The following is a 27,500-nucleotide window of genomic DNA, read 5'->3' as shown; positions in this document are numbered from 1 at the left end:
AATATATGATCTGTTTCTCCCCCCCCCCTCTCCACCCCCGCCACCCCTCCTGTGTGTGTGTGTGTGTGTGTGAGAGAGAGAGAGAGAGAGAGAAAGTGTGTGTGTGTGTGTGCGTGTGTATGTGTGTTTCTCTGTGTCTGTGTCTGTCTCTTCTTATGCTTGGTTCATATGGTTATGTATTCTCTTCTTTCTTCTTTTCCTTTGTCCATATTTCCCTTACTTTTTTTTTTTTTTTTTTTTTTTTTTTTTTTTTTTAGTCCCAGTGCCCCCCCCCCCCCCCTCTGGGTTTTCGGATTTTTTTTTTCTTTCGTTGTTTCCCTGTTCTAGGGTTGATTGAAAAAGAAAACTGTCTTTGTTTTATATTCCCACAGATAAGTAAAACATTAATTTATTCAAATAAAATTGTCTTTCTCTCTCTCTCTCTCTCTCTCTCTCTCTCTCTCTCTCTTTCCTTCTTTGTCTCTGTCTCTCTCTCTGTGTCTCTTTCCTTCTCTGACACTGCCCCCCTCTCTCTATCTCTCGCTCACGCTCTCTCTCTGTGTAGGTCTCTATTTCTCTCTGTGTCTGTCTCTTTCTCTGTCTCTCTCTGTGTCTCTTTCCTTCTCTGACACTGCCCCCCTCTCTCTGTCTCTCGCTCACGCTCTCTCTCTGTGTAGGTCTCTATTTCTCTCTGTGTCTGTCTCTTTCTCTGTCTCTCTCTGTGTCTCTTTCCTTCTCTGACATTGCCCCCCTCTCTCTATCTCTCGCTCACCCTCTCTCTCTGTGTAGGTCTCTATTTCTCTCTGTGTCTTGTCTCTTTCTCTGATTCTCTGTGTGTGTCTCTTCTCTTCTGTGGGTCATACTAAAATGCGAAAAGACGCGAAAAGACACGAAAAGACGCGAAAAGACACCGGAAAAGAATGTGAAAAGACATGAAAAGTCCTGGAATATCTATTCTGATGTCTTTTCAGATGTCTTTTCGTGTCTTTTAAGTAAGACACGAAAAGACGCGAAAAGATACGAAAAACACATCTGAAAAAACATGTGAAAAGACACTTTTCGTGTCATTTCGTGTCTTTTCGCATTTTCACATTCTTTTCGGATGTCTTTTCGCGTTTTCACATTTTTTTCATATGTCTTTTCGTGTCTTTTCGCGTCTTTTCGTGTCTTTTCGCGTCTTTTCGCGTCTTTTCGAGTTTTAGTGACACCGTCTTCTGTACCTACTTAGCGTTACTTTTACAAAAATGAAAACAGGCTCATGACTCGCTCTGTGGCAATGTATATATCTATTACGCCTTTAAAACAGAGAAAAGAAGAAATGACATGATTATATAACTTTTGAAAAAAACTTTATTAAAGTTACTCAAGGAAATGCCACGAGCCAATAATCTTTGTCTTCTTTTTCAGTTATGAAATGTTGTGTCCATGACATTGGTCCCTCCCCACTTTATTTTCGGTATTTTGTGTGTCGCAATTGTATGTATGTATGTATGTACCTCCTTTGCAAACAGGCCGGTGGCCTTGCAGTAAAATATTTTCAGAGTTCTGAGTTCTGAGTTCTCTTCTGTACCTCACTCTCTGCCTTGGTCTGTCTGTCTATATCTTTCTTCTCTTCTGTTCTCTCTTTTTTCATCTCATCTCTCTCCCTCCTTCTCCCTCCGCCCCCCCCTTCTGTGTGTGTGTGTGTGTGTGTGTGTCAAGTCAAGTCAAGTCAAGATTTTATTTCATGATGGTAAATTGAATAAGCAACAATTGCTTTTTTACATCAAGCCATCAATGAAAATAATAATAATTAAAGAGAAGGGGAAAAAATGAAAAAAATGAGAGAAAAAAAATTGAAGAAAAAATTTAGGGGAGAGAGAGAGAGAGAGAGAGAGAGAGAGAGAGAGAGAGAGAGAGAGAGATAAACAGAAGAAGAGCAACAACAGCAACAAAATGCATATATATATATATATATATATACAAGAATACTGTGATAAAGAAATACAAAATTGCATTTCCATTTCACACACACGCACACACACGCACGCACACACACACACGCACACGCACACACACACACACACACACACACACACACACACCACTGAATACAAATTCTCGGACACAATTACACCATGCCCATCCCACCCACATGCACATTGTCCCCCAATTAGTGCAAAATCCTTGCCAACACGCATATACAAAACATTTCACAATTAATAGGAATATTAGACTAACAGGTCAAAATTTGTATTATTGTTAATTATTTTCAATGAGGTGATTCTTCAGATTTTTCTTAAACACGTTTTTATTTGTGTGTGTGTGTGAAAGAGAGAGAGAGAGAGAGAGAGAGAGAGAGAGAGAGAGGACAGTTAGACATTCTCGAACGACAAAACATAAACGAATGTCACAAAACGTTCACGCACAAACAGAACTACAAGCGGGTGACCGTGGGAATTAATTTATCAGCTGGTTTAATCCCTAACATCCCATCCAATATTTATTTACCGGCTAGAGTCTTCTCACCCACCAACCAGTCAGCCTATCGTATCGCTCGCGAGTTTGACAATGACATTGTAGTTAACGTGCTGTTTTCTGCTAGACTGCCTTCTGACTCGCTGTCTGTGTTTGTCTGTCAGTGTATGTGTGTTTTCGTGTGTGTGTGTGTGTGTGTGTGTGTGTGTGTGTGTGTGTGTGCCCGCGTATGTGTGTGTTTCCGTGTGTGTGATTTTTTCGAGTGTGTGTGTGTGTGTGTATGCTTGTGTGTGTGTGTGCGTGCGCGCACGCGCGTGTGTGTGTTTGTGTGCGCATGTGTGTATGCGCGCGCGCGCTGTGTATGTGTGTGTGTGTTATTTCTCTTTCGTGTGTGTGTGTGTGTGTGTTTCTCTCTTTCGTGTGTGTATGTGTGTGTGTGTGTGTTTCTCTATTTCTTGTATATGTGTATATATATATATATATATATATATATATATATAATATGTGTGTGTGTGTTTGTGTGAGTGTGTGTGGAGTTAGACATTCTCGAACAACAAAAACAGAAATGATTGTTTCAAAACGTTCACGCACAAACAGAATTACGAGCGGATGACCGTGGGATTTAATTTATCAGCTGGTTTAATCCTGAACACCCCATCCAATATTTATTTACCGGCTGGAGTCTTCTCACCCACCATCGCTCGTTAGTTTGACAATGACATTGTAGTTAACGTGCTGTTTTCTGCTAGACTGCCTTCTGACTCGCTGTCTGTGTTATCTGTCAGTCTGTGTGTGTGTGTGTGTGTGTGTGTGTGTTTGTGTGTGTGTGTGCGTGTTTGCGTGTGTGTTTTTCTCTTTTTCGTGTGTGTGTGTGTTTCTCTCTTTAATACATGTGTGTGTGTGTGTGTGTGTGTGTTGTGTCTGAGTGTGTGTGTGCGCGTGTGTGTGTTTCTTTTGTGTGTGTGTGTGTGTGTGTTTCTCACTTTCGTGTGTTGTGTGTGTGTTTCGTGGTTTTTGTTTGTTTTTTGTTTTGTTTTTTTCTGTGTGTGTATGTGTTTCTCTTTCGTGTTCGTTCGTTCTTTTGCGAAACGTCTATCCACATTTGTGATTTTAGACAAAGTCTTTTTTTGTCTTTTTTCTTTGTGTGTGTTTGTGTGTGTGTGTGTGTGTAAGCCGTCAACTGATGTCACAGACCAAGAGTTAGTTCCTCCCAGTGCCATAAAACAGTCTCACCAATAGCACGCATCATTTCCGATTTTTCCTTCATCCATGTTTGGTTCAGTTAACACACGAAGTCTTTTGATGGTTCGCTTGAAATTGTCTATGGTACAAAAAAATACTATTCTTCTTCTGCGTTCGCGGGCTGCAACTCCCACGTTCACTCGTATATACGCGAGCGGGCTTTTACGTGTATGACCGTTTTTAACCCGCCATGCAGGCAGCCACACTCCACTTTCGGGGGTGAGGCATGCCGGGTATGTTTTTGTTTCCATAACCCACCGAACGATGACTTGGATTACAGGATCTTTTTAACGTGCGTATTTGATCTTCTTCTTGCGTATACACACGAATGGGGTTCAGGTACTAGCAGGTCTTCGCATATGTTGACCTGGGAGATTGGAAAAAAAAAAAAATCTCCACCCTTTACCGACGAGGCGCCGTCACCGTGATTCAAACCCGGGACCCTCAGATTGAAAGTCCAACGCTTTAACCATTCGGCTATTGCGCTCGTCAAATACTATTCAGATGAGCATACTTTAGGAGGAAGACCCCTTTTGGTTTTTTTTTCTCTTTCGTTGATGGTTTTTTGTTTTTGTTTTTTTGTTTTTGTTTTTTTACTGCGATTTTGCCAACTGGGCCGATCATGGAGCTTGTTGTTAAAAATCAAAAACAAACAAAAAATAAAGCCGTCTGAAATCTTCGAAAATCAATCAGACAGTCCCAGTCAGAGGACTTTGACAACTTTGCAGGCTGTGCTATTGATTCTAGGACTGAAACGACAATGGAGATGGACCTTTCTTAAGAGAGTCTGGTGATTTGTCAGAACATGAAATCAACGACTCAGTGCTGACGCTGACAGCAACAGCATTCTACGCTTGTTAGAAACCAGCCATTGAATCAAATCAAATCGAATTGTGGTGCTTCTAGCCTCGCCGACCACTAAGGCCATCTCAAGGCTATCCACCACGTAACCAGTTATCGAAGCAGACATCAGAAGTGACTTATCAAGGTCAGAGGGAAGATGATGACGAGAGGACGGGCAGTGGTGTGAAAGGCGAGCGGTCGTTGGCCAGTCAGAGAGCGTGGAAAAGGACCTACCTATCTTTCTGACCTTGCCAGGGCTTAACACTGCACCAAAAACTCTCCGCTCTTCCATCTGCCACTTTCCATACGAACGGCGAAAGAGACGACGTTAACAGCGTTTCACCCCAATTACCATCATCAAAATATTGCAAGCGGAAGGCTCTTATACTGAAGACGTGAATGTTGACAAAGAATACCACAATTCTGACGACGGAAGATAAACGTTGTGTCATTGAGACACCCACTGGACATCCGAGGGGTCTGTGTAGAGGAGAAGAGAGGACTGGCCGTACTGAGTGAGTTAATGAAAATTCCTTGTGTCAGTACAAGAACCTATGGTGAACGTGTCTTTTCCTGTTTGCTGCTCTTCATATCTGGAACAAACGTCCTCATCATATCCGTACATCTGATTCTGTCTTCGCCTTTGGGTCTTCAATAAAAATATAAAAAAAACCAAAAATCCCTCATCTTTTTAAAATCTATCTGTAAGCACTCTCAGCTTCCTTCTTCTCCAAAAGCATCATTGTTAGCTCACTTTGGTTGGACCACGACGAAGAGCAGGGGTGGGTGGGTGTTGAGAAAGAAGAGTCATGGATAATTCATGTAATTTGTAAATTTGTCATTCGTGTAAAGCGCCTTGAGCTCTTCGAGAGAGAAAGGGTGCTATATAGATGTACAGTATAATCATTGTTATTATTATTATTATTATTTTTACTATCAAAAGGGACGCAGCCGTGGACATCGTCAGTATCTGTTGCTATATATATATATATATATATATATATATATATGTATTGTCTGTGTGTGTGTGTGTGTGTGTGTGTGTGTCAAAAGTGGATTTGGTAGAGAAAAATAGTCAAATGCCTGATAATTATGTTATCAGCTTCTTCAGATTTCGAAGTAGTAATCATAAGCTGGAAATAGAAACAGGGAGACACAAAGGCATACCACGAGAGTTACGGTTTTGTAAGGTTTGTAACATGTCTGTGATTGGTGATGAGTTTCATTTTATAATGGAATGTCCCAATTATGATCAGTTACGAAACAGATATGTTCCTAAAAAATATTTGTCTCCAAAATCGGTTTTTAATTTTTGTAATATGCTCAAAGGAGGCAAAAAAGTCATTTTAGCTGTAAGTAAGATGATTAGATTTGCAAATGTTGCGTAGTTACACTTTTGGAGTTAAAAGACATTTGTATTTTCTCAACTTTTATGTGACATTGTTGTGTATTTGGAAATGTTTGTTCTGGGCACGAAAAGATTATTTTGCAGTAATCCTCCATACTCCAATAGGAGTGAAAGGATAATTAAAACTTGAAACTTGAAACTTGTCTGTCTGTCTGTCTGTCTCTGTGTATGCGTTCACTACAGACCGCACCGCCTCAGTGGTGACAGGTCTCTCAGTATGATCAGAGAACAGCACACACCGTAATCACAAGGCTGGTGGGCACACTGGTGGGGGTATAAGCACACTAGCTATACACCCCACCCCACATCCAATATTTACCAGCCCGGTTTAGAGGTTCCAACCATCGTCGGACATCGGCTATCGGCTTCCCTCCCTCCCCCCCGGCCCTCCCCCCCCCCCCTCTACTGACTGACTGAGTAACCACTAGTGTAATTATTTTCTCTGTCTGTCAGTGTTTGTTGGGGTGGGGTTCTGCCTCGTGGGTAACTTTCTCGCTGTTTCTCTGTTTTTCTTATTCATTCATTCATTCATTCGGGGTGTCTTGTTTCATTTACCTTTTCAATCTCTGGCTCTTTCCTGTGATGCCTCTGTCTGTATGTCTTTGTCTCCCACACACAGTGCGTTGGTGTGTGTGTGTGTGTGTGTGTGTGTGTGTGTGTGTGTGTGTGTGTGTGTGTGTGTGTGTGTATCTTTTTATGTCTGAGTATGTGTATGTGGTCATGTGTGTGTGTGTGTGTGTGTGTGTGTGTGTGTGTGTGTGTGTCTTCGCCTGTGTATGTTTGCTTCTAATAATTGTTATCATCATCAACATCGCCATCACCATCACCATAATGTTTTTTTTTCCAGTTATCATCATCATCATCATCATCTGACCATCGTCATCATCATCACCATCATCATTATTATTATCATTAGTAGTAGTAGTAGTAGTAGTGTTGTTATTGTTATTATCATCATCATCATCTGATATCATCATCATCATCATCTGACATCATCATTATTATCATCATCATCATCATTCTTCTTCTTATTGTTGTTGTTATCATATCATCATCATCATCATCATCATCATCATCATCATCATCATCATCATCATCATCATCATCATCATCCTCCTCCTCCTCCTCCTCCTCCTCCTCCTCCTGCTCCTCCTCCTCCTCCTACATCATCATCATTACAGTTGGTTTCAATCATTTTTATTTGCTATCATCATCAGCATCAGTCATCGTCGTCGTCATCATCATCGTAGTCATCGCCGTCGTCGTTTGCCTGGCAGCATGGTGCGAGACACAATCTCAAGGCTTGTCGCAAGCAGACACGTCGGGTGACTGTCGGCATGGCACTGACTCGCTCCCTGAGTCACTCGATTCAACCAGGCCTACTGAAGACAACAAAAGACAGCAGAGAGAGAGAGAGAAGGTTACAGCGGAGATAGGCCATGGATCGGATCGTGGGTAGTTTTTTTTTTTTTTTTTTTTTAAACAGACACTGTACTGAAGAGGTTAAAAGTAAATCGCTGTCACAGACTTGAGAGACAGAGAGGAGAGAGAAGGAGGGAAGGACAGAATGGCGAAAGAGAGAGAGAGAGGGGGTAAGAGAGAGAGGGGGGGGAGAGAAGGACAGAATGGCGAAAGAGAGAGAGAGAGGGGGTAAGAGAGAGAGGGGGGGGAGAGAGGAGAGGTAAGGGAGAGAGAGAGGGAGGAGAGAGCTGGGGGGGGGGGGGGGGGGGGGGGCTAAGAGAGGGAAGGGGAAGGGATGGAGAGTTTATTAAAAATGCAGAAGAAAAGGAAAGATATATTTTTTTTTTCTTTTTTCTTTTTTTTTTTAAACAGTGTACTGAAGAGGTTAAAAGTAAGTCACTGTCACAGACTTGAGAGACAGGCAGAGAGGAGAGGGAAGGACAGAATGGCGAAAGAGACAGAGAGGGTAAGAGATGGGGAGGGGTGAAGGGTAAGGGGGAGAGAGAGAGAGAGAGGGAGGGAGGAAGAGGGAGGGGGAAGGAATAGAGAGTTTTGTTAAAAATGAAGAAAAAAAAGGAAAGATATATCTATTTACACACACGCGCGCGCGCGCGCATGCATACACACACACACACACACACATACACACATACACACACGCACACACATGAAAAAAATAGCAATGTCAATATATATCTATCAATATCTAACGATATCTCCCCCACTCTCTCTCTCTCTCTAGATATATATATGCGTGTGTATCTGCGTGCGCGCGCGTGTATTGGTTGTGTGGTTGTGTATGTGTGTGTGTGTGTGAGAGAGAGAAAGAGAGAGAGAGAGTCTGTTTAACCAAAAACAAAAAAAGTAAAACAGTTACAAGAAGATAAGCAGACTGACAGTTATCACAGGCAGGAAAAATAAAACCTAAAAAAAAAAAAACCCGCCCACCAACACTCCTTAAAACAATTAGAGTCTAAGGGACGTGGAGAAATTGTAAAAAAACAAGAAGAAAAAAAAAGGGGGGGAGGGGGGCTGGGGGGGGGGGAGGGCATGGGGGGGGGGGGAGTTATTCGATTATCAGCTGGCATCAATCAAGCCACCAGATCAACTAATTAACCACTAGAAAAAAATGTTCCAGGCTGATGCGTCCCATGCGTTGAGTCTATTGGCATTGCTATTTAGATTGCTGTCTACTTTCGTTTTCTGTTTGTCTACTTTCGTTGTCTACTTTCGTTTTCTGTTTGTCTACTTTCGTTTCTTGTTTGTCTCGTTATATTGTCATTCAGTCTGCTCTGGTTTTTATTGTTGTCTTTGTCTTGTTTTGTGTTTTTGTTGTGTGTGTGAAGTGAGTGTGTGTGTGTGTGTACGTGTGTGTACGTGTGTGTGTGTGTGTGTGTGTGTCTTTTGATCATCATAAACCCTCTCTGCCTCTGTCTTTCTGTCTCTTTCTCTATCTCACTTTCTCTGTCTCTCTCTCTGTCTCTGTCTCTCTTCTCTTCGTCTCTGCATTCATCTCCCTCTCTGTCTCTCCCCTCCATGTCCCTGTCTGTCTGTCTATCTCTTTCTCCCCCCAGCCTTTCTCTCTCTCTCTCTCTCTCTCTCTCTCTCTCTCTCTCTCTCTCTCCACTCCTTTCTCTCTCCTCCCCTTCCCCTTTCTCTCTCTCTCTCTCTCTCTCTCCTCCCCTCCCCTTTCTCTCTCTCTCCCTCCCCCTTTCTCTCTCTCTCTCCCTCCCCCTTTCTCTCTCTCTCTCCCCCTCCCCCTTCTCTCTCTCCCTCCCCCTTTCTCTCCCTCCCCCTTTCTCTCTCTCTCTCCCCCTTTCTCTCTCTCTCTCTCCCCCTTTCTCTCTCTCTCTCTCCCCCTTTCTCTTTCTCTCTCTCTCTCTCCCCCTCCCCCTTTCTCTCTCCCCCTCCCCCTTCTCTCTCTCCCTCCCCCTTTCTTTCTCTCTCTCTCTCTCCCTCCCCCTTTCTCTCTCTCTCTCCCCCTCCCCCTTCTCTCTCCCCCTCCCCCTTCTCTCTCTCCCTCCCCCTTTCTCTCTCTCTCTCTCCCTCCCCCTTTCTCTCTCTCCCTCCCCCTTTCTCTCTCTCTCTCTCCCTCCCCCTTTCTCTCTCTCCCTCCCCCTTTCTCTCTCTCTCCCTCCCCCTTTCTCTCTCTCCCTCCCCCTTTCTCTCTCTCTCCTCCCCTCCCCTTTCTCTCTCTCCCTCTCTCTCTCTCCTCCCCTCCCCTTTCTCTCTCTCTCTCCCCCTTTCTCTCTCTCTCTCTCTCCCCTCTCTCTCTCTCTCTCCCCCTTTCTCTCTGTCTGTCTCTGTCAAACAAATGTCTTTTGTGGGTATCTTTGATGTGAATGGAGTCCTGACGAGGCTTTCCTGTTAGATCGAAACTATTTTTTATTTTTTATTATTTTATTTTATTTTATTTTATTTTTTTGCTCTTGGAGAAATGGGGTGCAATTTTGGTGTTCATTTGAATCCTCACTTAAAGCCAAAGAGAAAAAAAAATCAAACGAAATCCGAAAATACCGTCAAAAAATTAAATGGAGGCTCAAATTGACTTCCACAACAATAATTTTCATAATTTTTCATTTTTAATGGATTAAAAAAAAAAATCATTATTGATGTTTGTTTTTGAAACACATCAAACACGAATGGTTCCAGACTATAGAATTATTCGCAGAATACTCACTGTCCCCTCCGGCTCCACCATTTACATCAAGCCTCCTGCTCTTTGCTTCTCAGTCTGTCTGTCTTCCTCTGCCCCCCTCCCCCTCCCCACCTTCCCCCCACCCCCACTCCCTCTGTCTCTTCATTCATCATATGTATGTTCATATTATCTCTCTTTGTGTCACCCGTCTCTCTCTGTCTCTCTCTCTCTCTCTCCTTCTTCCTCTCTCCTTCTCTCTCTTTCCCCCTCTCTATCCCTCTCTCTCTCTCTCTCAATCCATCTCTCTCTCTCTCCCGCTCTCAGTCTCTTCATCTCTGTCCATCCATCTTTTCTGTCTCTCCCTCTTCTGTTTCTGTCTGTCTGTTTCTCTGTCTATCTATACATCTATCTATCTGTTTATCTATCTCCCAGAGGCGTGGTTGAGAAGGAGAGACAGAGAGAAACAGAGACATACGGCAGACGGAGACAGAGAGAGAGACAGAGAAACTGAGCTACATAAAGAAGCAAGTCTGACAGTCAGACGGATATGAACACAATGAGAGAAAGACATATATCTATCTATCTTATTTATCTATCTATCTATCAATCAATCTCTGTCTTTCTCTCATTGTGTTCATATCGATCTGACTGTGAGCCTCGCTTCTTTATGTATCTCTCAGTTTCTCTGTCTCTCTCTCTGTCTCCGTCTGTCTGTCTGTTCTCTCTGGTGTCTCTGTTTCTCTCTTGTCTCTCCTTCTCAGCCACAGCCTCCGTTTGTGTCTGTTTCTCTCTCACTCCTCTCCTTCCCCTCCCCCCCCCTCCATCTCTCTCTCTCTTACATCCCCCCCCCGCCACCCTCCTCTCTCTATCTCTCACTCCTCTCCTTCCCCTCCCCTCTCTCTCTCTCTCTCTCCTACATCCCCCCCCCGCACCCCCTCCTCTCTCTATCTCTCACTCCTCTCCTTCCCCTCCCCGCCCCCCCCTCTCTCTCTCTTCTACATCCCCCCCCAGCCCCCCCCCCCTCTCTATCACTCCTCTCCTTCCCCTCCCCCCCCCCCTCTCTCTCTCTCCTACATCCCCCCCAGCCCCCATCTCTCTCTCTCTTTCTCTCTCTCTCTCTTTCTCTCTCTCTGTCTTCAGGCACTATCCGAAAATACTCCCTACCCCTCCCCCCAACCCTCCCCTGGACCCTCCACCCCCTCACCGCCTCCAACCCCCCCGCCTCCCCCCACCCCCCCCGCCGCCCCCTCCCTGCCTGTCGCTCTTTGATGGCCGCTGTCATTAAAAACAGATTAATTATCGCGCTGCCTTCTCCCGCCGGGCTTTTGTCGGAGAACAGGTTTTGAAACGTAGCACGGTGTCTGCAGGTCTGCTGCTGTCTGTCGCTGCGTGGTGACGTGGGGTGCTGGGAACATGCGAGAGGAGATGACGCGCGCGCGAGAGAGAAAGAGAGACAGAGATGGAGAAAGACATACAGAGAGTTAGGATTGAGAGGGAGAGAAGAGAGACAGACAGACAGAGACTAACAGACAGACAGACATACATACCGACAGACACTTTGACACTTTGTCATTACCTGCATGTGAATATTAGACACAGAGAGAGAGGGAGAGACAGACAGATAGACAGCGAGAGGAGAGATAGAGGCGGACAGACAGACAGACAGAGACAAGGAGAGACAGAAAGACAGATACAGAGAGTTAGGATTGAGAGAGAGAGGAGAGAGACAGACAGACAGATAGACAGACAGCGAGAGGAGAGATAGAGGCGGACAGACAGACAGAGACAAGGAGAGACAGAAAGACCGATACAGAGTTAGGATTGAGAGAGAGAGGAGAGAGACAGACAGACAGATAGACAGACAGCGAGAGGAGAGATAGAGGCGGACAGACAGACAGACAGAGACAAGGAGAGACAGAAAGACCGATACAGAGTTAGGATTGAGAGAGAGAGGAGAGAGACAGACAGACAGATAGACAGACAGCGAGAGGAGAGATAGAGGCGGACAGACAGACAGACAGAGACAAGGAGAGACAGAAAGACCGATACAGAGTTAGGATTGAGAGAGAGAGGAGAGAGACAGACAGACAGTAAGAGGAAAGAGGGACAGACAGCAGGCAGGTAGAGGAGAGAGAGAGAGAGAGATACAGACAGACAGACAGAGACAAAGAGAGACAGATACAGAGAGAGAGAGAAAGAGAGACACAGACAGACAGAAACACACAGAGAGAGAAAGAGAGACACAGACAGACAGACAACGAGAGGAGAGATAGAGGCGGACAAACAGACAGACAGAAGAGACAGAGAGAACAGGCTTTGAACGTAGCACGGTGTCTGCAGGTCCGCTGCTGTCTGTGACTGTTTAGTGACGTGGGGTGCTGGGAACATGCGAGAGGAGATGACGCGAGAGAGAGAGACACGGAGAGACAGACAGACAGACAGACAGAGACAAAGAGAGACAGGTCTGCTGCTGTCTGTCGCTGTGTGCTGGGACATGCGAGAGGGATGACGCGCGCGCGAGAGAGAAAGAGAGACAGAGATAGAGAAAGACAGATACAGAGAGTTAGGATTGAGAGGGAGAGAAGAGAGACAGACAGACAGAGACAGACAGAGAGACACTTTGACACTTTATTGTCATTACTTGCATGTGAATATTAGACAGAGAGAGAGAGACAGACAGACAGACAGACAAATACAGACAGCGAGAGGAGAGATAGAGGCGGACAGACAGACAGACAGACAGACAGAGACAGGGAGAGACACAGAGAGACAGACAGCGAGAGGAGAGATAGAGGCGGACAGACAGACAGACAGAGACAGGGAGAGACACAGAGAGACAGACAGCGAGAGGAGAGATAGAGGCGGACAGACAGACAGACAGCGAGAGGAGAGATAGAGGCGGACAGACAGACAGACAGCGAGAGGAGAGATAGAGGCGGACAGACAGACAGACAGAGACAAGGAGAGACACAGAGAGACAGACAGCTAGAGGAGAGATAGAGACGGACAGACAGAGACAAGGAGAGAGACAGACAGACAGCGAGAGGAGAGATAGAGGCGGACAGACAGACAGACAGAAGAGACAGAGAGAACAGGTTTTGAACGTAGCACGGTGTCTGCAGGTCCGCTGCTGTCTGTCGCTGTGTGGTGACGTGGGGTGCTGGGAACATGCGAGAGGAGATGACGCGAGAGAGAGAGACACGGAGAGAGAGAGAGACATACAGAGAGTTAGGATTGAGAGGGAGAGAAGAGAGACAGACAGACAGACAGAGACTAACAGACAGACATACATACAGACAGAGAGACACTTTGACACTTTATTGTCATTACCTGCATGTGAATATTAGACAGAGAGAGACAGAGATGGAGAGAGAGAAAGAGAGACCGATAGACAGCGAGAGGAGAGATAGAGACGGACAGACAGACAGACAGACAGAGACAAAGAGAGACAGAAAGACAGATACAGAGAGTTAGGATTGAGAGAGAGAGGAGAGAGACAGACAGTAAGAGGAGAGAAAGAGGGACAGACAGTAGGCAGGTAGAAGAGATAGATAGATAGATAGATAGATAGATAGATAGATATATATATATATAGAGAGAGAGAGAGAGAGATACAGACAGAGACAAAGAGAGATAGATACAGACAGACAGAGAAAGAGAGAGAGAGAAAGAGAGACACAGACAGACAGCGAGAGGAGAGATAGAGGCGGACAAACAGACAGACAGAAGAGACAGAGAGAACAGGCTTTGAACGTAGCACGGTGTCTGCAGGTCCGCTGCTGTCTGTGACTGTTTAGTGACGTGGGGTGCTGGGAACATGCGAGAGGAAATGACGCGAGAGAAGGACACGGAGAGACAGACAGACGGCAGGCAGGCAGAGACAAAGAGAGACAGGTCTGCTGCTGTCTGTCGCTGTGTGGTGGAACATGCGAGAGGGATGACGCGCGCGCGCGAGAGAGAGAAAGAGAGATAGAGAGAGACAGATACAGAGAGTTAGGATTGAGAGGGAGAGAAGAGAGACAGACAGACAGACAGAGACAGACAGACATACATACATACATACAGACAGAGAGACACTTTGACACTTTATTGTCATTACCTGCATGTGAATATTAGACAGAGAGAGAGGGAGAGAGAAAGAGAGACAGACAGATAGACAGCGAGAGGAGAGATAGAGGCGGACAGACAGACAGACAGAGACAAGGAGAGACAGAAAGACCGATACAGAGTTAGGATTGAGAGAGAGAGGAGAGAGACAGACAGACAGTAAGAGGAAAGAGGGACAGACAGCAGGCAGGTAGAGGAAAGAGAGAGAGAGAGATACAGACAGACAGACAGAGACAAAGAGAGACAGATACAGAGAGAGAGAGAAAGAGAGACACAGACAGACAGAAACACACAGAGAGAGAAAGAGAGACACAGACAGACAGACAACGAGAGGAGAGATAGAGGCGGACAAACAGACAGACAGAAGAGACAGAGAGAACAGGCTTTGAACGTAGCACGGTGTCTGCAGGTCCGCTGCTGTCTGTGACTGTTTAGTGACGTGGGGTGCTGGGAACATGCGAGAGGAGATGACGCGAGAGAGAGAGACACGGAGAGACAGACAGACAGACAGACAGAGACAAAGAGAGACAGGTCTGCTGCTGTCTGTCGCTGTGTGCTGGGACATGCGAGAGGGATGACGCGCGCGCGAGAGAGAAAGAGAGACAGAGATAGAGAAAGACAGATACAGAGAGTTAGGATTGAGAGGGAGAGAAGAGAGACAGACAGACAGAGACAGACAGAGAGACACTTTGACACTTTATTGTCATTACTTGCATGTGAATATTAGACAGAGAGAGAGAGACAGACAGACAGACAGACAAATACAGACAGCGAGAGGAGAGATAGAGGCGGACAGACAGACAGACAGACAGACAGAGACAGGGAGAGACACAGAGAGACAGACAGCGAGAGGAGAGATAGAGGCGGACAGACAGACAGACAGAGACAGGGAGAGACACAGAGAGACAGACAGCGAGAGGAGAGATAGAGGCGGACAGACAGACAGACAGCGAGAGGAGAGATAGAGGCGGACAGACAGACAGACAGCGAGAGGAGAGATAGAGGCGGACAGACAGACAGACAGAGACAAGGAGAGACACAGAGAGACAGACAGCTAGAGGAGAGATAGAGACGGACAGACAGAGACAAGGAGAGAGACAGACAGACAGCGAGAGGAGAGATAGAGGCGGACAGACAGACAGACAGAAGAGACAGAGAGAACAGGTTTTGAACGTAGCACGGTGTCTGCAGGTCCGCTGCTGTCTGTCGCTGTGTGGTGACGTGGGGTGCTGGGAACATGCGAGAGGAGATGACGCGAGAGAGAGAGACACGGAGAGAGAGAGAGAGACATACAGAGAGTTAGGATTGAGAGGGAGAGAAGAGAGACAGACAGACAGACAGAGACTAACAGACAGACATACATACAGACAGAGAGACACTTTGACACTTTATTGTCATTACCTGCATGTGAATATTAGACAGAGAGAGACAGAGATGGAGAGAGAGAAAGAGAGACCGATAGACAGCGAGAGGAGAGATAGAGACGGACAGACAGACAGACAGACAGAGACAAAGAGAGACAGAAAGACAGATACAGAGAGTTAGGATTGAGAGAGAGAGGAGAGAGACAGACAGTAAGAGGAGAGAAAGAGGGACAGACAGTAGGCAGGTAGAAGAGATAGATAGATAGATAGATAGATAGATAGATAGATATATATATATATATAGAGAGAGAGAGAGAGATACAGACAGAGACAAAGAGAGATAGATACAGACAGACAGAGAAAGAGAGAGAGAGAAAGAGAGACACAGACAGACAGCGAGAGGAGAGATAGAGGCGGACAAACAGACAGACAGAAGAGACAGAGAGAACAGGCTTTGAACGTAGCACGGTGTCTGCAGGTCCGCTGCTGTCTGTGACTGTTTAGTGACGTGGGGTGCTGGGAACATGCGAGAGGAAATGACGCGAGAGAAGGACACGGAGAGACAGACAGACGGCAGGCAGGCAGAGACAAAGAGAGACAGGTCTGCTGCTGTCTGTCGCTGTGTGGTGGAACATGCGAGAGGGATGACGCGCGCGCGCGAGAGAGAGAAAGAGAGATAGAGAGAGACAGATACAGAGAGTTAGGATTGAGAGGGAGAGAAGAGAGACAGACAGACAGACAGAGACTAACAGACAGACAGACATACATACCGACAGACACTTTGACACTTTGTCATTACCTGCATGTGAATATTAGACACAGAGAGAGAGGGAGAGACAGACAGATAGACAGCGAGAGGAGAGATAGAGGCGGACAGACAGACAGACAGAGACAAGGAGAGACAGAAAGACAGATACAGAGAGTTAGGATTGAGAGAGAGAGGAGAGAGACAGACAGACAGACAGCGAGAGGAGAGATAGAGGCGGACAGACAGAGACAAGTAGAGACACAGAGAGACAGACAGACAGAGAGAGGAGAGATAGAGGCGGACAGACAGACAGACAGAAGAGAGAGAGAGAACAGGTTTTGAACGTAGCATGGTGTCTTCAGGTCTGCTACTGTCTGTGACTGTGTGGTGACGTGGGGTGCTGGGAACATGCGAGAGAGAGAGAGACGGAGAGAGAGACAGAGACAGAGAGAGACAGATACAGAGTTAGGATTGAGAGGGAGAGAAGAGAGACAGACAGACAGACATACATACAGACACTTTGACACTTTATTGTCATTACCTGCATGTGAATATTAGACACAGAGAGAGATAGAGAGAGACAGAGGGAGAGAGAGAAAGAGAGACAGACAGACAGATAGACAGACAGCGAGAGGAGAGATAGAGGCGGACAGACAGACAGAGACAAGGAGAGACAGAGAGACACATACAGAGAGTTAGGATTGAGAGAGGAGAGAAGAGAGACAGACAGACAGTAAGAGGAGGGAAAGAGGGACAGACAGCAGGCAGGTAGAGGAGATAGAGAGAGAGAGAGAAAGATAGAGACAAAGAGAGACAGAGACAAAGACAGAGACAAGAGAGACACATACAGAGACAAAGAGAGATACACACACACACACACACACACACAGACAGACAGAGAGAGACAGACACACAGACATACAGCGAGAGACAGAGAGGAGAGACAGAAACGGACAGACAGACAAAAGAGACAGACAGAACATTCTTGATCGTTGCATATTGTCTGCTGCTGCGGGTGTGTGGTGACGTGCTCAGGACATGGGAGAGGGATGACGCGAGAGAGACAGAGACAGAGAGGATTGAGAGAGGGAGGGGAGAGATACAGACAGTAAGAAGAAAGAAAGAGGAGCAGAGAGGCAGACAGAGGACAGAGAGAAAGGGGGAGAGAGAGAGAGAGGAGATACAGAGAGACAGACAGGCGGGCGAATAGCCAAATGGTTAAAAGCGTTGGACTTTCAATCTGAGGGTCCCGGGTTCGAATCTCCGTGGCGCCTGGTGGGTAAAGGGTGGAGATTTTTCCGATCTCCCAGGTCAACATATATGCAGACCTGCCAGTGCCTGAACCCCTTTCGTGTGTATACGCACGTAGAAGATCAAATACGCACGTTAAAGATCCTGTAATCCATGTCAGCGTTCGGTGGGCTGTGGAAACCAGAACATACACAGCATGCACACCCCCGAAAACGGAGTATGGCTGCGTACATGACGGGGTAAATAAACAAAACGGTCATACGCGCAAAATGTTACATATTTGTGTAGGTGTCCGTGGCTGAAATATGATTGAATACATAGGAAACGAATGATGAGCGCCCAATGGCAGCCGTCAGTCGGCTCTGCCCAGGTAGGTGAGGCAGCCTGCTGTGTAAATGACTCCGTGTTTGTAAAGCGCTTAGAGCTTGGTCTCTGACTGAGGATAGGCGCTGTACAAGTATCCATATCAATCAATCAATCAATCAATCAGTCAGTCAGAGCATATTTGGTCGCAGCATGTTGTCTGCTGCATGGCTGTGACTGGAAACGTGCCAGGAATAACAAGAGAGAGAGAAAGAGAGGGAGAGAAAGAGACAGAGGGAGGGGATAGAGAGACAGACAGGGGAGAGAGAGGGGGGGTGGGGGGGGCGCGGGATAGACGGACGGACAGACGAAGAGAGAGAGAGATAGACAGAGAGAGAGAAAGGGGATGGGGTGGTGGGGGTGAGACAGACAAAGAGTGAGACAGAGAGGAGACAGAGGAGAGAGAGAGATGGAGGGGAGACAAACGGACAGACAGATAGAGGAGGCAGACAGACAGAACAGAGACAGAGACAGTAAGAGAAAAAGAGAAAGACAGACAGAGGAGACAGGTACAGAGACAGATGGGAGAGAGAGAGGGGCGGGGGAGAGAGAGGAGAGATACAGTGAAACAGACCCAGACGGAGCATGTTTGATCGTAGCATTTTGTCATGCACGAGAGAGAGAGACACACAAACAGAGACACACACAGACAGACAGACAGAGACAGGTAGAGACACAGAAAGACATAGTAAGATAAGGAGAGAGAGACAGAGAGAGACAGAGACAGTGAGATGGGGAGAGAGAGACGAGACAAGAGATAGAGAGAAGGATACAGAGAGAAAGGAAAAAAAAGAGACAGAAAGGCGGAAAGGAAAAAACCCCCAGATTAACAGAGAGGGGGGGGGGGGGGGGGGGGGGGGGGGCATAGAATGACAGACAGACAGAGACAGAAAGCTACAGAGAAACAGAGAACGAAAGGAGAGAAAGGGAAAGAGAGAGAGACAGACAGGCAGGCAGGCAGACTGAGACAGAGAGACAGAGAAACTGCGATACATAAAGAAGCGAGGCTTACAGTCAGACGGATACGAACACAATGAGAGAAAGACCGAGACACAGACAGAGACAAACAGAGAGAGAGTCATGGAAGGGGGAGGACAGGAAGGAGGCGGGGGGAAGGGGGGGGGAGTGTAGGAAGAAAATACAATTCTGATGGCCAGTCTGATTCTTCAGAGTCCACTGGGAAATGAATCTATCAAAAGAAGATGAGCTGACGTTTAACGTCATCCGTGCAGCAAGCTGCCAGCAAAAAGGCAAGAGAGAGAGAGAGACAGAGGAGGGGGGGAGAGAGTAGGGAGATAGACAGATAAGGAGATAGAGATGGAGGGGGGAGGAAGAGAGATAGTGACGACTTGAGAGTGTGTTTGTGGGTGGTGGTGGCAGGAATGGATAAGGAGAGACACAGAAAGGGAAAGAGAGAGAGAGAGGGGGGGGGGGGGGGGGGGGGGGGGGGGGCGGGGGGGAGACGGCTAGAGAGAGTGTGTATGTGTGTGTGTGTGTGGGGGGAGCGGGGGGGGGGGATAGGAATGGATAAGGAGAGATATAGAGAGGGAAAGGGTAGGACAGAAACGAAACGAATTTTTATTTAACGAGGGTAGTGGAGTAAGCACAGCTGCTTTTTTTTTTTTTTTTTTTTTTTTTACATCCAGCCCTCAAGGGCAAAAAAGAAGAAGAAAAAACAAAAACCAAACAAACAAACAAACAAAAAAGGTGCGCGCGCACACACACACACACACACACACACACACACAATTACATATGAAAGTAAAAGGCATAAATGAAAGCATTCACATTACCTAATTAAGCACGACACGACAATCATTGAAAAGATCAAATCATTAAGGGGGAAAAACAAGGAGAGATAGATTGACAGAGATGGGACATGAGTGGTGAATCAAAAGCAAACTTCATTTTCTATATTCATAAAAATATCACTGATATTGGAACTACTTCTTCTGCGTTCGTGGGCTGCAACTCCCACGTTCACTCGCATGTACACGAGTGGGCTTTTACGTGCATGACCGTTTTTACCCCGCCATGTCGGCAGCCATACTCCGCTTTCAGGGGTGTGCATGCTGGGTATGTTCTTGCTTCCATAACCCACCGAACGCTCACATGGATTACAGGATCTTTAACGTGCGTATTTGATCTACTGCATGCGTTTACACACGAAGGGGGTTCAGGCACTGGCAGGTCTGCACATATGTTGACCTGGGAGATCGTAAAAATCTCCACCCTTTACCCACCAGGCGCCGTCACTGTGATTCGAACCCAGGTCCCTCAGATTGAAAGTCCAACGCTTTAACCACTCGGCTATTGCGCCCGTCACTGACATTGGAACATAATCAGTACATTTTAGGATAAAGAGGTGCCAAGTTTGAGAGATTCATTAGGTATGTTAGTGAGTTAGATTTGAATTTTTGAAAATTTGATTCCGTTTTTAAAGTTTCTGGGATATGATTCCATAACCACCCCCCTGAATATGCAAGGCTTGATTGACATAAAAAAGATAGTAGTAAATGGAAGGTTTATCTTATGTGAGTGTCGATTATTATTAAAACTAAACATATTTGTCAGATAGGACGGAGCGTTGCCATGAAGGATTTTGTGCATGAACAGTCCTTTATTGTATGATAGTTTAGCCTTAAGTGGAAGGATGCCTATTTGTTTCTAATCAGTTTCTGTCAATGTTGAAGATTTGTCAGTGGTAAGTTTTACGGCTCTTTTGTGAATACTAATCAACGGTTTTAGTAAATTATTGCTTGCTGAGAGAGAGAGAGGTGGGGGGAGGGGGGGGGGGAGACATAGACGACTAGAGTGTGTGTGGGAGTGGTGGTGGTAGGAATGGATAAGGAGAGATATAGAGAGGGAAAGAGAGAGGGGGGTGGGTGAGAGAGAGAGACGGCTAGAGAGTGTGTGTGTGTGTTGGGGGGGGGGGGGGGGGTAGGAATGGATAAGGAGAGATATAGAGAGGGAAAGAGAGTAACTGAGAGAGAGAGGGGGGGGGGGACGAGGGAGGGGGAGAGAGAGACATAGACGGCTAGAGGGTGTGTGTGGGTGGGGCGGGGGTAGGGGTGGGGGGTAGGAATGGATAAAGATATATATATATAATGAGAGAGAAAGAGAGAGATAGGGGGGGTGGGGGCGAGGGGAGGGATGAAGAGAGACATAGACGGTTAGAGAGTGGGGAGGGGGGGCGGGCGGGTTAGGAATGAATAAGGAAACATATAGAGATGGAAAGAGAGTAAGAGAGAGAGGGACGAGAGGAGGGGGAGAGAGAGACATAGACGGCTAGAGATTGTGTGTGTGGGGTGGGGGGGGGAGTAGGAATTGATAAGGAGAGATATAGAGAGGGAAAGAGTAAGAGAGGGAGGGAAAGAGAGTAAGAGAGAGAGAGAGAGAGGGGTGGGGGGGCGAGGGGAGAGAGGAAGAGAGACATAGACGGCTAGAGAGTGTGTGTGTGGTGGTGGTGGTGGGGTTAGGAATGGACAAGGAGATATATAGAGAGGGAAAAAGAGTAGGAGAGAAAGGGGGGGGCGAGGGAGGGAGGAGAGAGATATAGACGGAAAGGGAGAGAGAGAGAGAGAGAATGGGAGAGAGGGAGAGAGAGAGAGAGGCGGAAGAGAAAGAGAGGGAGACAGAGAGAGGAACAACTCGCTGGTAGTACTGCTGAACAAGAACGGTCGTAAAGATCCGTCAGCTATTAGAACGGTGTGTTATTTTTGATGGCCATGCAATCATCATTATCGCCATTGTCGACGTCATCAACATCATTAGTTGAATTAAAAAAAAAAAAAAAGCAACTTATATCGGGCAAATTAAAGTAATTGCGTGTTTCTTAATGGTGGGGGCAAAGAATAGAACAGTCATCATCATCATCATCATCATCACCACTATCATGATCGTCGTCATTATTGTGAACGTCACCACCACCACTACCACCACCACCATCATCGTCATCATCACTATCATGATCGTCGTCATTATTATGAACGTCACCACCACCACCACCATCATCGTCATCATCACTATCATGATCGTCATCATCACTATCATGATCGTCGTCATTATTGTGAACGTCACCACCACCACCATCATCATCATCGTCATCATCATCGTCATCATCACCAGATGAAGGAGAAGGCGATGACGGAAGAGGAGATTTGTTCAAACTTTGTCAAATACTGTTCCTCTGTTGGACAAATTACTTCATCATCATCATCATCATCATTATCGCCGTCATTGCCACCACCATCATCATCACCATCGTTGTCATCTTCACTATCATGATCGTCGTCATGATTATTGTGAACATCACCACCATCACCACCACCACCACCATCATCATCATCATCATCATCATCACCGTCACTGCCACCACCATATATCATCGTCGTCATCATCATCTATCGTCGCCGTCGTCGTCATCATTATCATCATCATCATCGTCATCGCCATCGTCGTTGTCATCGTCATCGTCATCGGCATCACGAAGATGCTAAAACTGATGATAATGATACTTATTTAACAAATAGGAAAGAGTGGGTATCTCTCTCCATCCACAAAGGAACACAGCTTCAATTCATCGCTCCTTATGCTAGCAACCTGATTATGATGGTGATAATACTGACGAACATTAATTTTTTTTTCCATATCGCATTCCTCTGGATTCAGTTTTTAGACTGCTACTACACTCACTGTAGGACTGTAGTGATCTGGTGATGTATGGTGTATGCAGAAGCACACAGGGGCAAGAGCTTGCTCTCTCTCTGTGTGTGTGTGTGTGTGTGTGTGTGTGTGTATGTATGTGTCGGGGGACTAGGGGTGGGGGTAGGGGTGGGGAGGGGGGCGTGAAGTCATCGTGCCGCTAAGTGGTGACAAAGACTGGCACACACGGGAATCGAACGTATGGAAATCCATTAGCATGTTGGTGGAAAAAGACCGGGCACGTTCACCGAGAAAGACACTCAACGCCCTAGAGTAAGAGAGTTGTGAGAGAGGGATGGGACAGGAGTGAGAGAGAGAGAAGAGAGAAAGAAAAAGAGAGTGTGCGAAGGTAATGACAGGCAAATCATGCAGAGAACCATACCGCCCATTTGCATAACATTATAGAGAACCGTACTACCCATTTGCAAAACATTGAGAACCATACTGCCCATTTTGACTCACTTGTGTAAACAAAGTGTGAGTCTATGTTTTAACCCGGTGTTCGGTTGTCTGTGTGTGTGTGTCCGTGTGTCTGTGTGTGTGTCCGTGGTAAACTTTAACATTGACATTTTCTCTGCAAATACTTCGTCAGTTGACACCAAATTTGGCATAAAAATAGGAAAAATTCAGTTCTTTCCAGTCATCTTGTTTAAAACAATATTGCACCTCTGGGATGGGCACAAAAAAATAAAAAAGCCTAATTATATGCAAACTGCATTTACTGTTATATTTATATTTTTTGTATTCTCTAAACTTGGCACTTTGACCTCTTATTTTGACACAACGACAAGAGGAGTCATTATTATCATTTTTTGTTCAAACAGGAACTTCTTTTGCTAAGCATGGAATTTTTATTTATTTTGCAAACGTTTTGTGCAGATAGTAAAGAAGGGAAATTACTCTGTAATTAATGCTAGGGGACTTAATGTATCACAAGTGAGTCGTGAAGGCCTTGCCTCTCTTGTTATAACATACAGAGAACCACACTGGCCCTTTGCAAATCATGCAGGGACCCATTCTGTCCAGATACCCCATACTGTCCATTTGTAATCATACAGAAAGCTATACTGTCCATTTGAAAATCATACAAAAAAACTATACTCGTCCATTTGCAAAATCATACAAAAAACTATACTGTCCATTTGCAAAACATACAGAGAACCATACTGTCCATTTGCAAATCAACAAAAAAACTATACTGTCATTTGCAAAACATACAGAGAAAACCATACTGTCCATTTGCAAATCATACAAAAAAACTATACTGTCCATTTGCAAATCATACAGAGAACCATACTGTCCATTTGCAAAATCATACAGAGAACCAACTGTCCATTTGCAAATCATACAGAGAACCACACTGTCCATTGCAAATCATACAAAAACCTATACTGTCCACTTGTAAATCATACAGAGAACCACACTGTCCACTTTGCAAATCATACAGAGAACCATACTATCCATTTGCCAAATCATACAAAAAACTATACTGTCCCATTTGCAAATCATACAGAGAACCATACTGTCCATTTGCAAATCATACAAAAAACTATACTGTCCATTTGCAAATCATACCAAAAAACTATACTGTCCATTTGCAAATCATACAGAGAACCACACTGTCCATTTGCAAATCATATAAAAAACTATACTGTCCATTTGCAAATCATATAAAAAACTATACTGTCCATTTGCAAATCATACAGAGAACCATACTGTCCATTTGCAAATCATACAGAGAACCATACTGTCCATTTGCAAATCATACAGAGAACCATACTGTCCATTTGCAAATCATACAAAAAACTATACTGTCCATTTGCAAATCATACAGAGAACCATACTGTCCATTTGCAAATCGTACAGAGAACCATACTTCCTATTTGCAAAGCATAAAGAGAAACATACTACCCATTTGCAAATCGTACAGAGAACCATACTTCCTATTTGCAAAACATAAAGAGAAACATACTACCCATTTGCAAAACATAGAGAACCATACTGCCCATTCGCAAAATTAATTATGCAGAGAACCATACTGTCCAAATGCCTGAGAGCTGTGCACAAGGGAGTGACTGTGTGCAGACTTTGCGACTTCTGTTCAAGTTTTGTATTCGTGCAAGCTTGTGTTTGTTTCTGTGTCCAATTGTCTGTCTCTCAAAGCGAGTGTGTGTGTGTGTGTGTGCGTGTGTGAGAGAGAGAGAGAGAGAGAGAGTGAGTTTGTGCGTATGTATCTGACAGAGAGAGATAGTGTGTGTGTGTGTGTTAGTTTTGTGTCCATCTGTTTCCCACTAATGTGTGTGTGTGTGTGTGTGCGCGTGTGTGCATTTGTATCTGACAGAGAGAGATAGTGTGTATGTGTGTGTGTGTGCGTGCGTGTGTGTTAGTTTTTTGTCCATCTGTTTCCCACTAATGTGTGTGTGTGTGTGTGAGTGAGTTTGTGCTTGCGTGTGTGTGTATCTGACAGAGAGAGAGATTGTGTGTGTGTGCACGCGCGCATGCGCTCGTGTCTGGGTGCGTGTCTTAGTGCGCGCGCGCGTGTGTGTGGTGTGTGTGTGTGTGACAGGAAGAGACCAACTTCTCTCAATTTTTTATTTCTTCATTCACTAAACATTTGTCTCGGTGGAGTGGATTGAAAGAGAGATAGAGAACGTCGTAACTCTTTCCTCGTCCTCGAGAAACGAATAGGACACTGAGAAAGACTGAGGGGGGGGGGGGCGGGGGGGGGGGAGAATGAAGGGAGTGGAGGAGAGGGAGCTTCAAAGAGAAGAGGAATGAATGAAAGAGAGGAAAAAAAACAGACCCCACCCCCACCCCCCACCCCCCCACACACACACAAGAGAAACAGTTGACTGCAAAGCGTGTCAAGAGTCTCACGCGCTTCGCGAGGCGGCGGCTGTAGCTGGGGGAACAGTGTACAATCCATTTACAAAATGAGGCCCACGTGTTCCCTCTGGGACTGTGTCAGGAAAAAAAAAACCCTGATAGTCCTCGCTGCAGCTTCTCCTGTCCGGATGGCCGTGTCCTGTGGACTCTCCCCTTCACGTTTTAGTGTTACGCTGTGTTGGTTTTATGACGATGCTTTCACGATGATTAGGCCGTTCAGGATTCTTTGTTTGTTTGTTCTGTGCCTGGAGATGAAAAGGTTCAGGTTTTGTTTCAGAAGATGTTTGTATCTTCAATGTATAAATGCGTGTGTGATTGTGGTGTTATTGTATCTGTCTTTCCAGACTTCTGTCTCTGTCTCTGTGTGTGTGAATATTCAGAGAGATTGATCAGAAGAAACACGAACAGACTGGTATACAGATGCACAGACAAACAGACTCATAGATATATGTGCCAGTTACGCTGGGTTGGTTTTATGACGATGCTTTCACGATGATTAAGCCGTTCAGGATTCTTTGTTTGTTTGTTCTGTGCCTGGAGATGAAAAGGTTCAGGTTTTGTTTCAGAAGATGTTTGTATCTTCAATGTATAAATGCGTGCGTGATTGTGGTGTTACTGTCTCTGTCTCTCCAGACTTCTGTCTGTGTCTGTCTCTGTCTCTCTCTGTGTATGAATATTCAGAGAGATTGATTTGAAGAAACAAGAAGAGACTGGTAAGCAGATGCACAGACAAACAGACCCATAGATATCTGTGCTGTGTCTGTCTGTGTCTTTTTGTCTGTCGTTTTCTAAATCTGGATACCGAGAAGAAAGGAGTCATGAAGAGAAACTACTAAAGACTCTATCTCTCTCTCTCTCTCTCCCTCCCTCACACACACACACACACACACACACACACACACACAAACAAACAAACACACCTCCCCATGAAAGGTCCATGAAAAAGCAACTTCTTTCTCTCTGTCGTAACTTCCATGTGATAATCATGGACTTTCACACCTGAGTGGAAGAACAGGTGTGAATGCAACAGTGAATTAGTTCTATGGCCATGCCGCCTTCATGAGCTTGCCGTTTAATTTGATCAGAGGTAGAGATAAGGAGTATGCGTTGATATGCGAGCTAAACGCATGTTCGTGGTCGTACACTTAAGCATGCAGTTGGCCAGCGCATCATGCACGCACATACTGTATCATACTGTGTGTGTGTTTGAGTTTGTGTGTTTGTGTGTGTGTAGTAGTAGTAGTAGGTGTGTGTGTGTGTGTGTGTGTGTTCTTGTATGCATGTGTGTAAAGACAGAGCTGTGGTATGATGTACCTATTCTGGCCTTAAACACAAGACCTACAGCCATATTCTGAACTTTTCTTGTAGATTATCCTCTTTGATATGTGTGTGTGTGTGTGTGTGTGTGTGTGTAATTGGATACATACCTGTTTGTGTATCTCATGGGAGTTGTGTGCGTGTGTGTATGTTTCTCTCTCTCTCTCTTTCTGTGTATGTGTGTGTGTGCGTGCGTGCGTGCGTGTGTCTGTTTGTGTCTGTGTGTTTATGTGTGTATGTGTTTGAATGAATGATTGTTCACAAGCGTGTCTGTGTTTTTTTTTGCAGGCACGGAAATTTGCGTGATCAAGTTAGTTTTGAATAGGAAAGGGATAGAGAGATACAGATAGACAGCTTGACAGACAGACAGACAGAGGATCCCAGACCTAGAGAGATCAGGACAATTTCCCAGTTGGTCATTCATTCGTAGTGACAGTTCACGGACACGAAAGTGACAGCTGGTCAGACTTCTCACGCCATCGCGTGATGCCTTTCACCACCTCTGCTCCCCCCACCCCTCCAGCCCTCCCCCCTCCCCTCCTACACCTCCCCCATCTTCCCCTTCATCCCCCACCCCTCCAGCCCTCCCCTCCTACACCTCCCCCATCTTCCCCTTCATCCCCCACCCCTTCTGTGCCCGTCGTTGTGTATCTACACGTTTGTCCAAAGATCGAATGATCTTTCAAGTTTGATTATTTAAATAAATGTTCATATTCTTTGTATATAAGTTCA

The sequence above is a fragment of the Babylonia areolata genome, chromosome 12 (genome assembly GCF_041734735.1).
Source record: "Babylonia areolata isolate BAREFJ2019XMU chromosome 12, ASM4173473v1, whole genome shotgun sequence".
Lineage (NCBI taxonomy): Eukaryota > Metazoa > Mollusca > Gastropoda > Neogastropoda > Buccinidae > Babylonia > Babylonia areolata.
The sequence above is the reverse complement of the archived record's forward strand: the minus strand, read 5'-3'. Positions refer to the sequence as shown.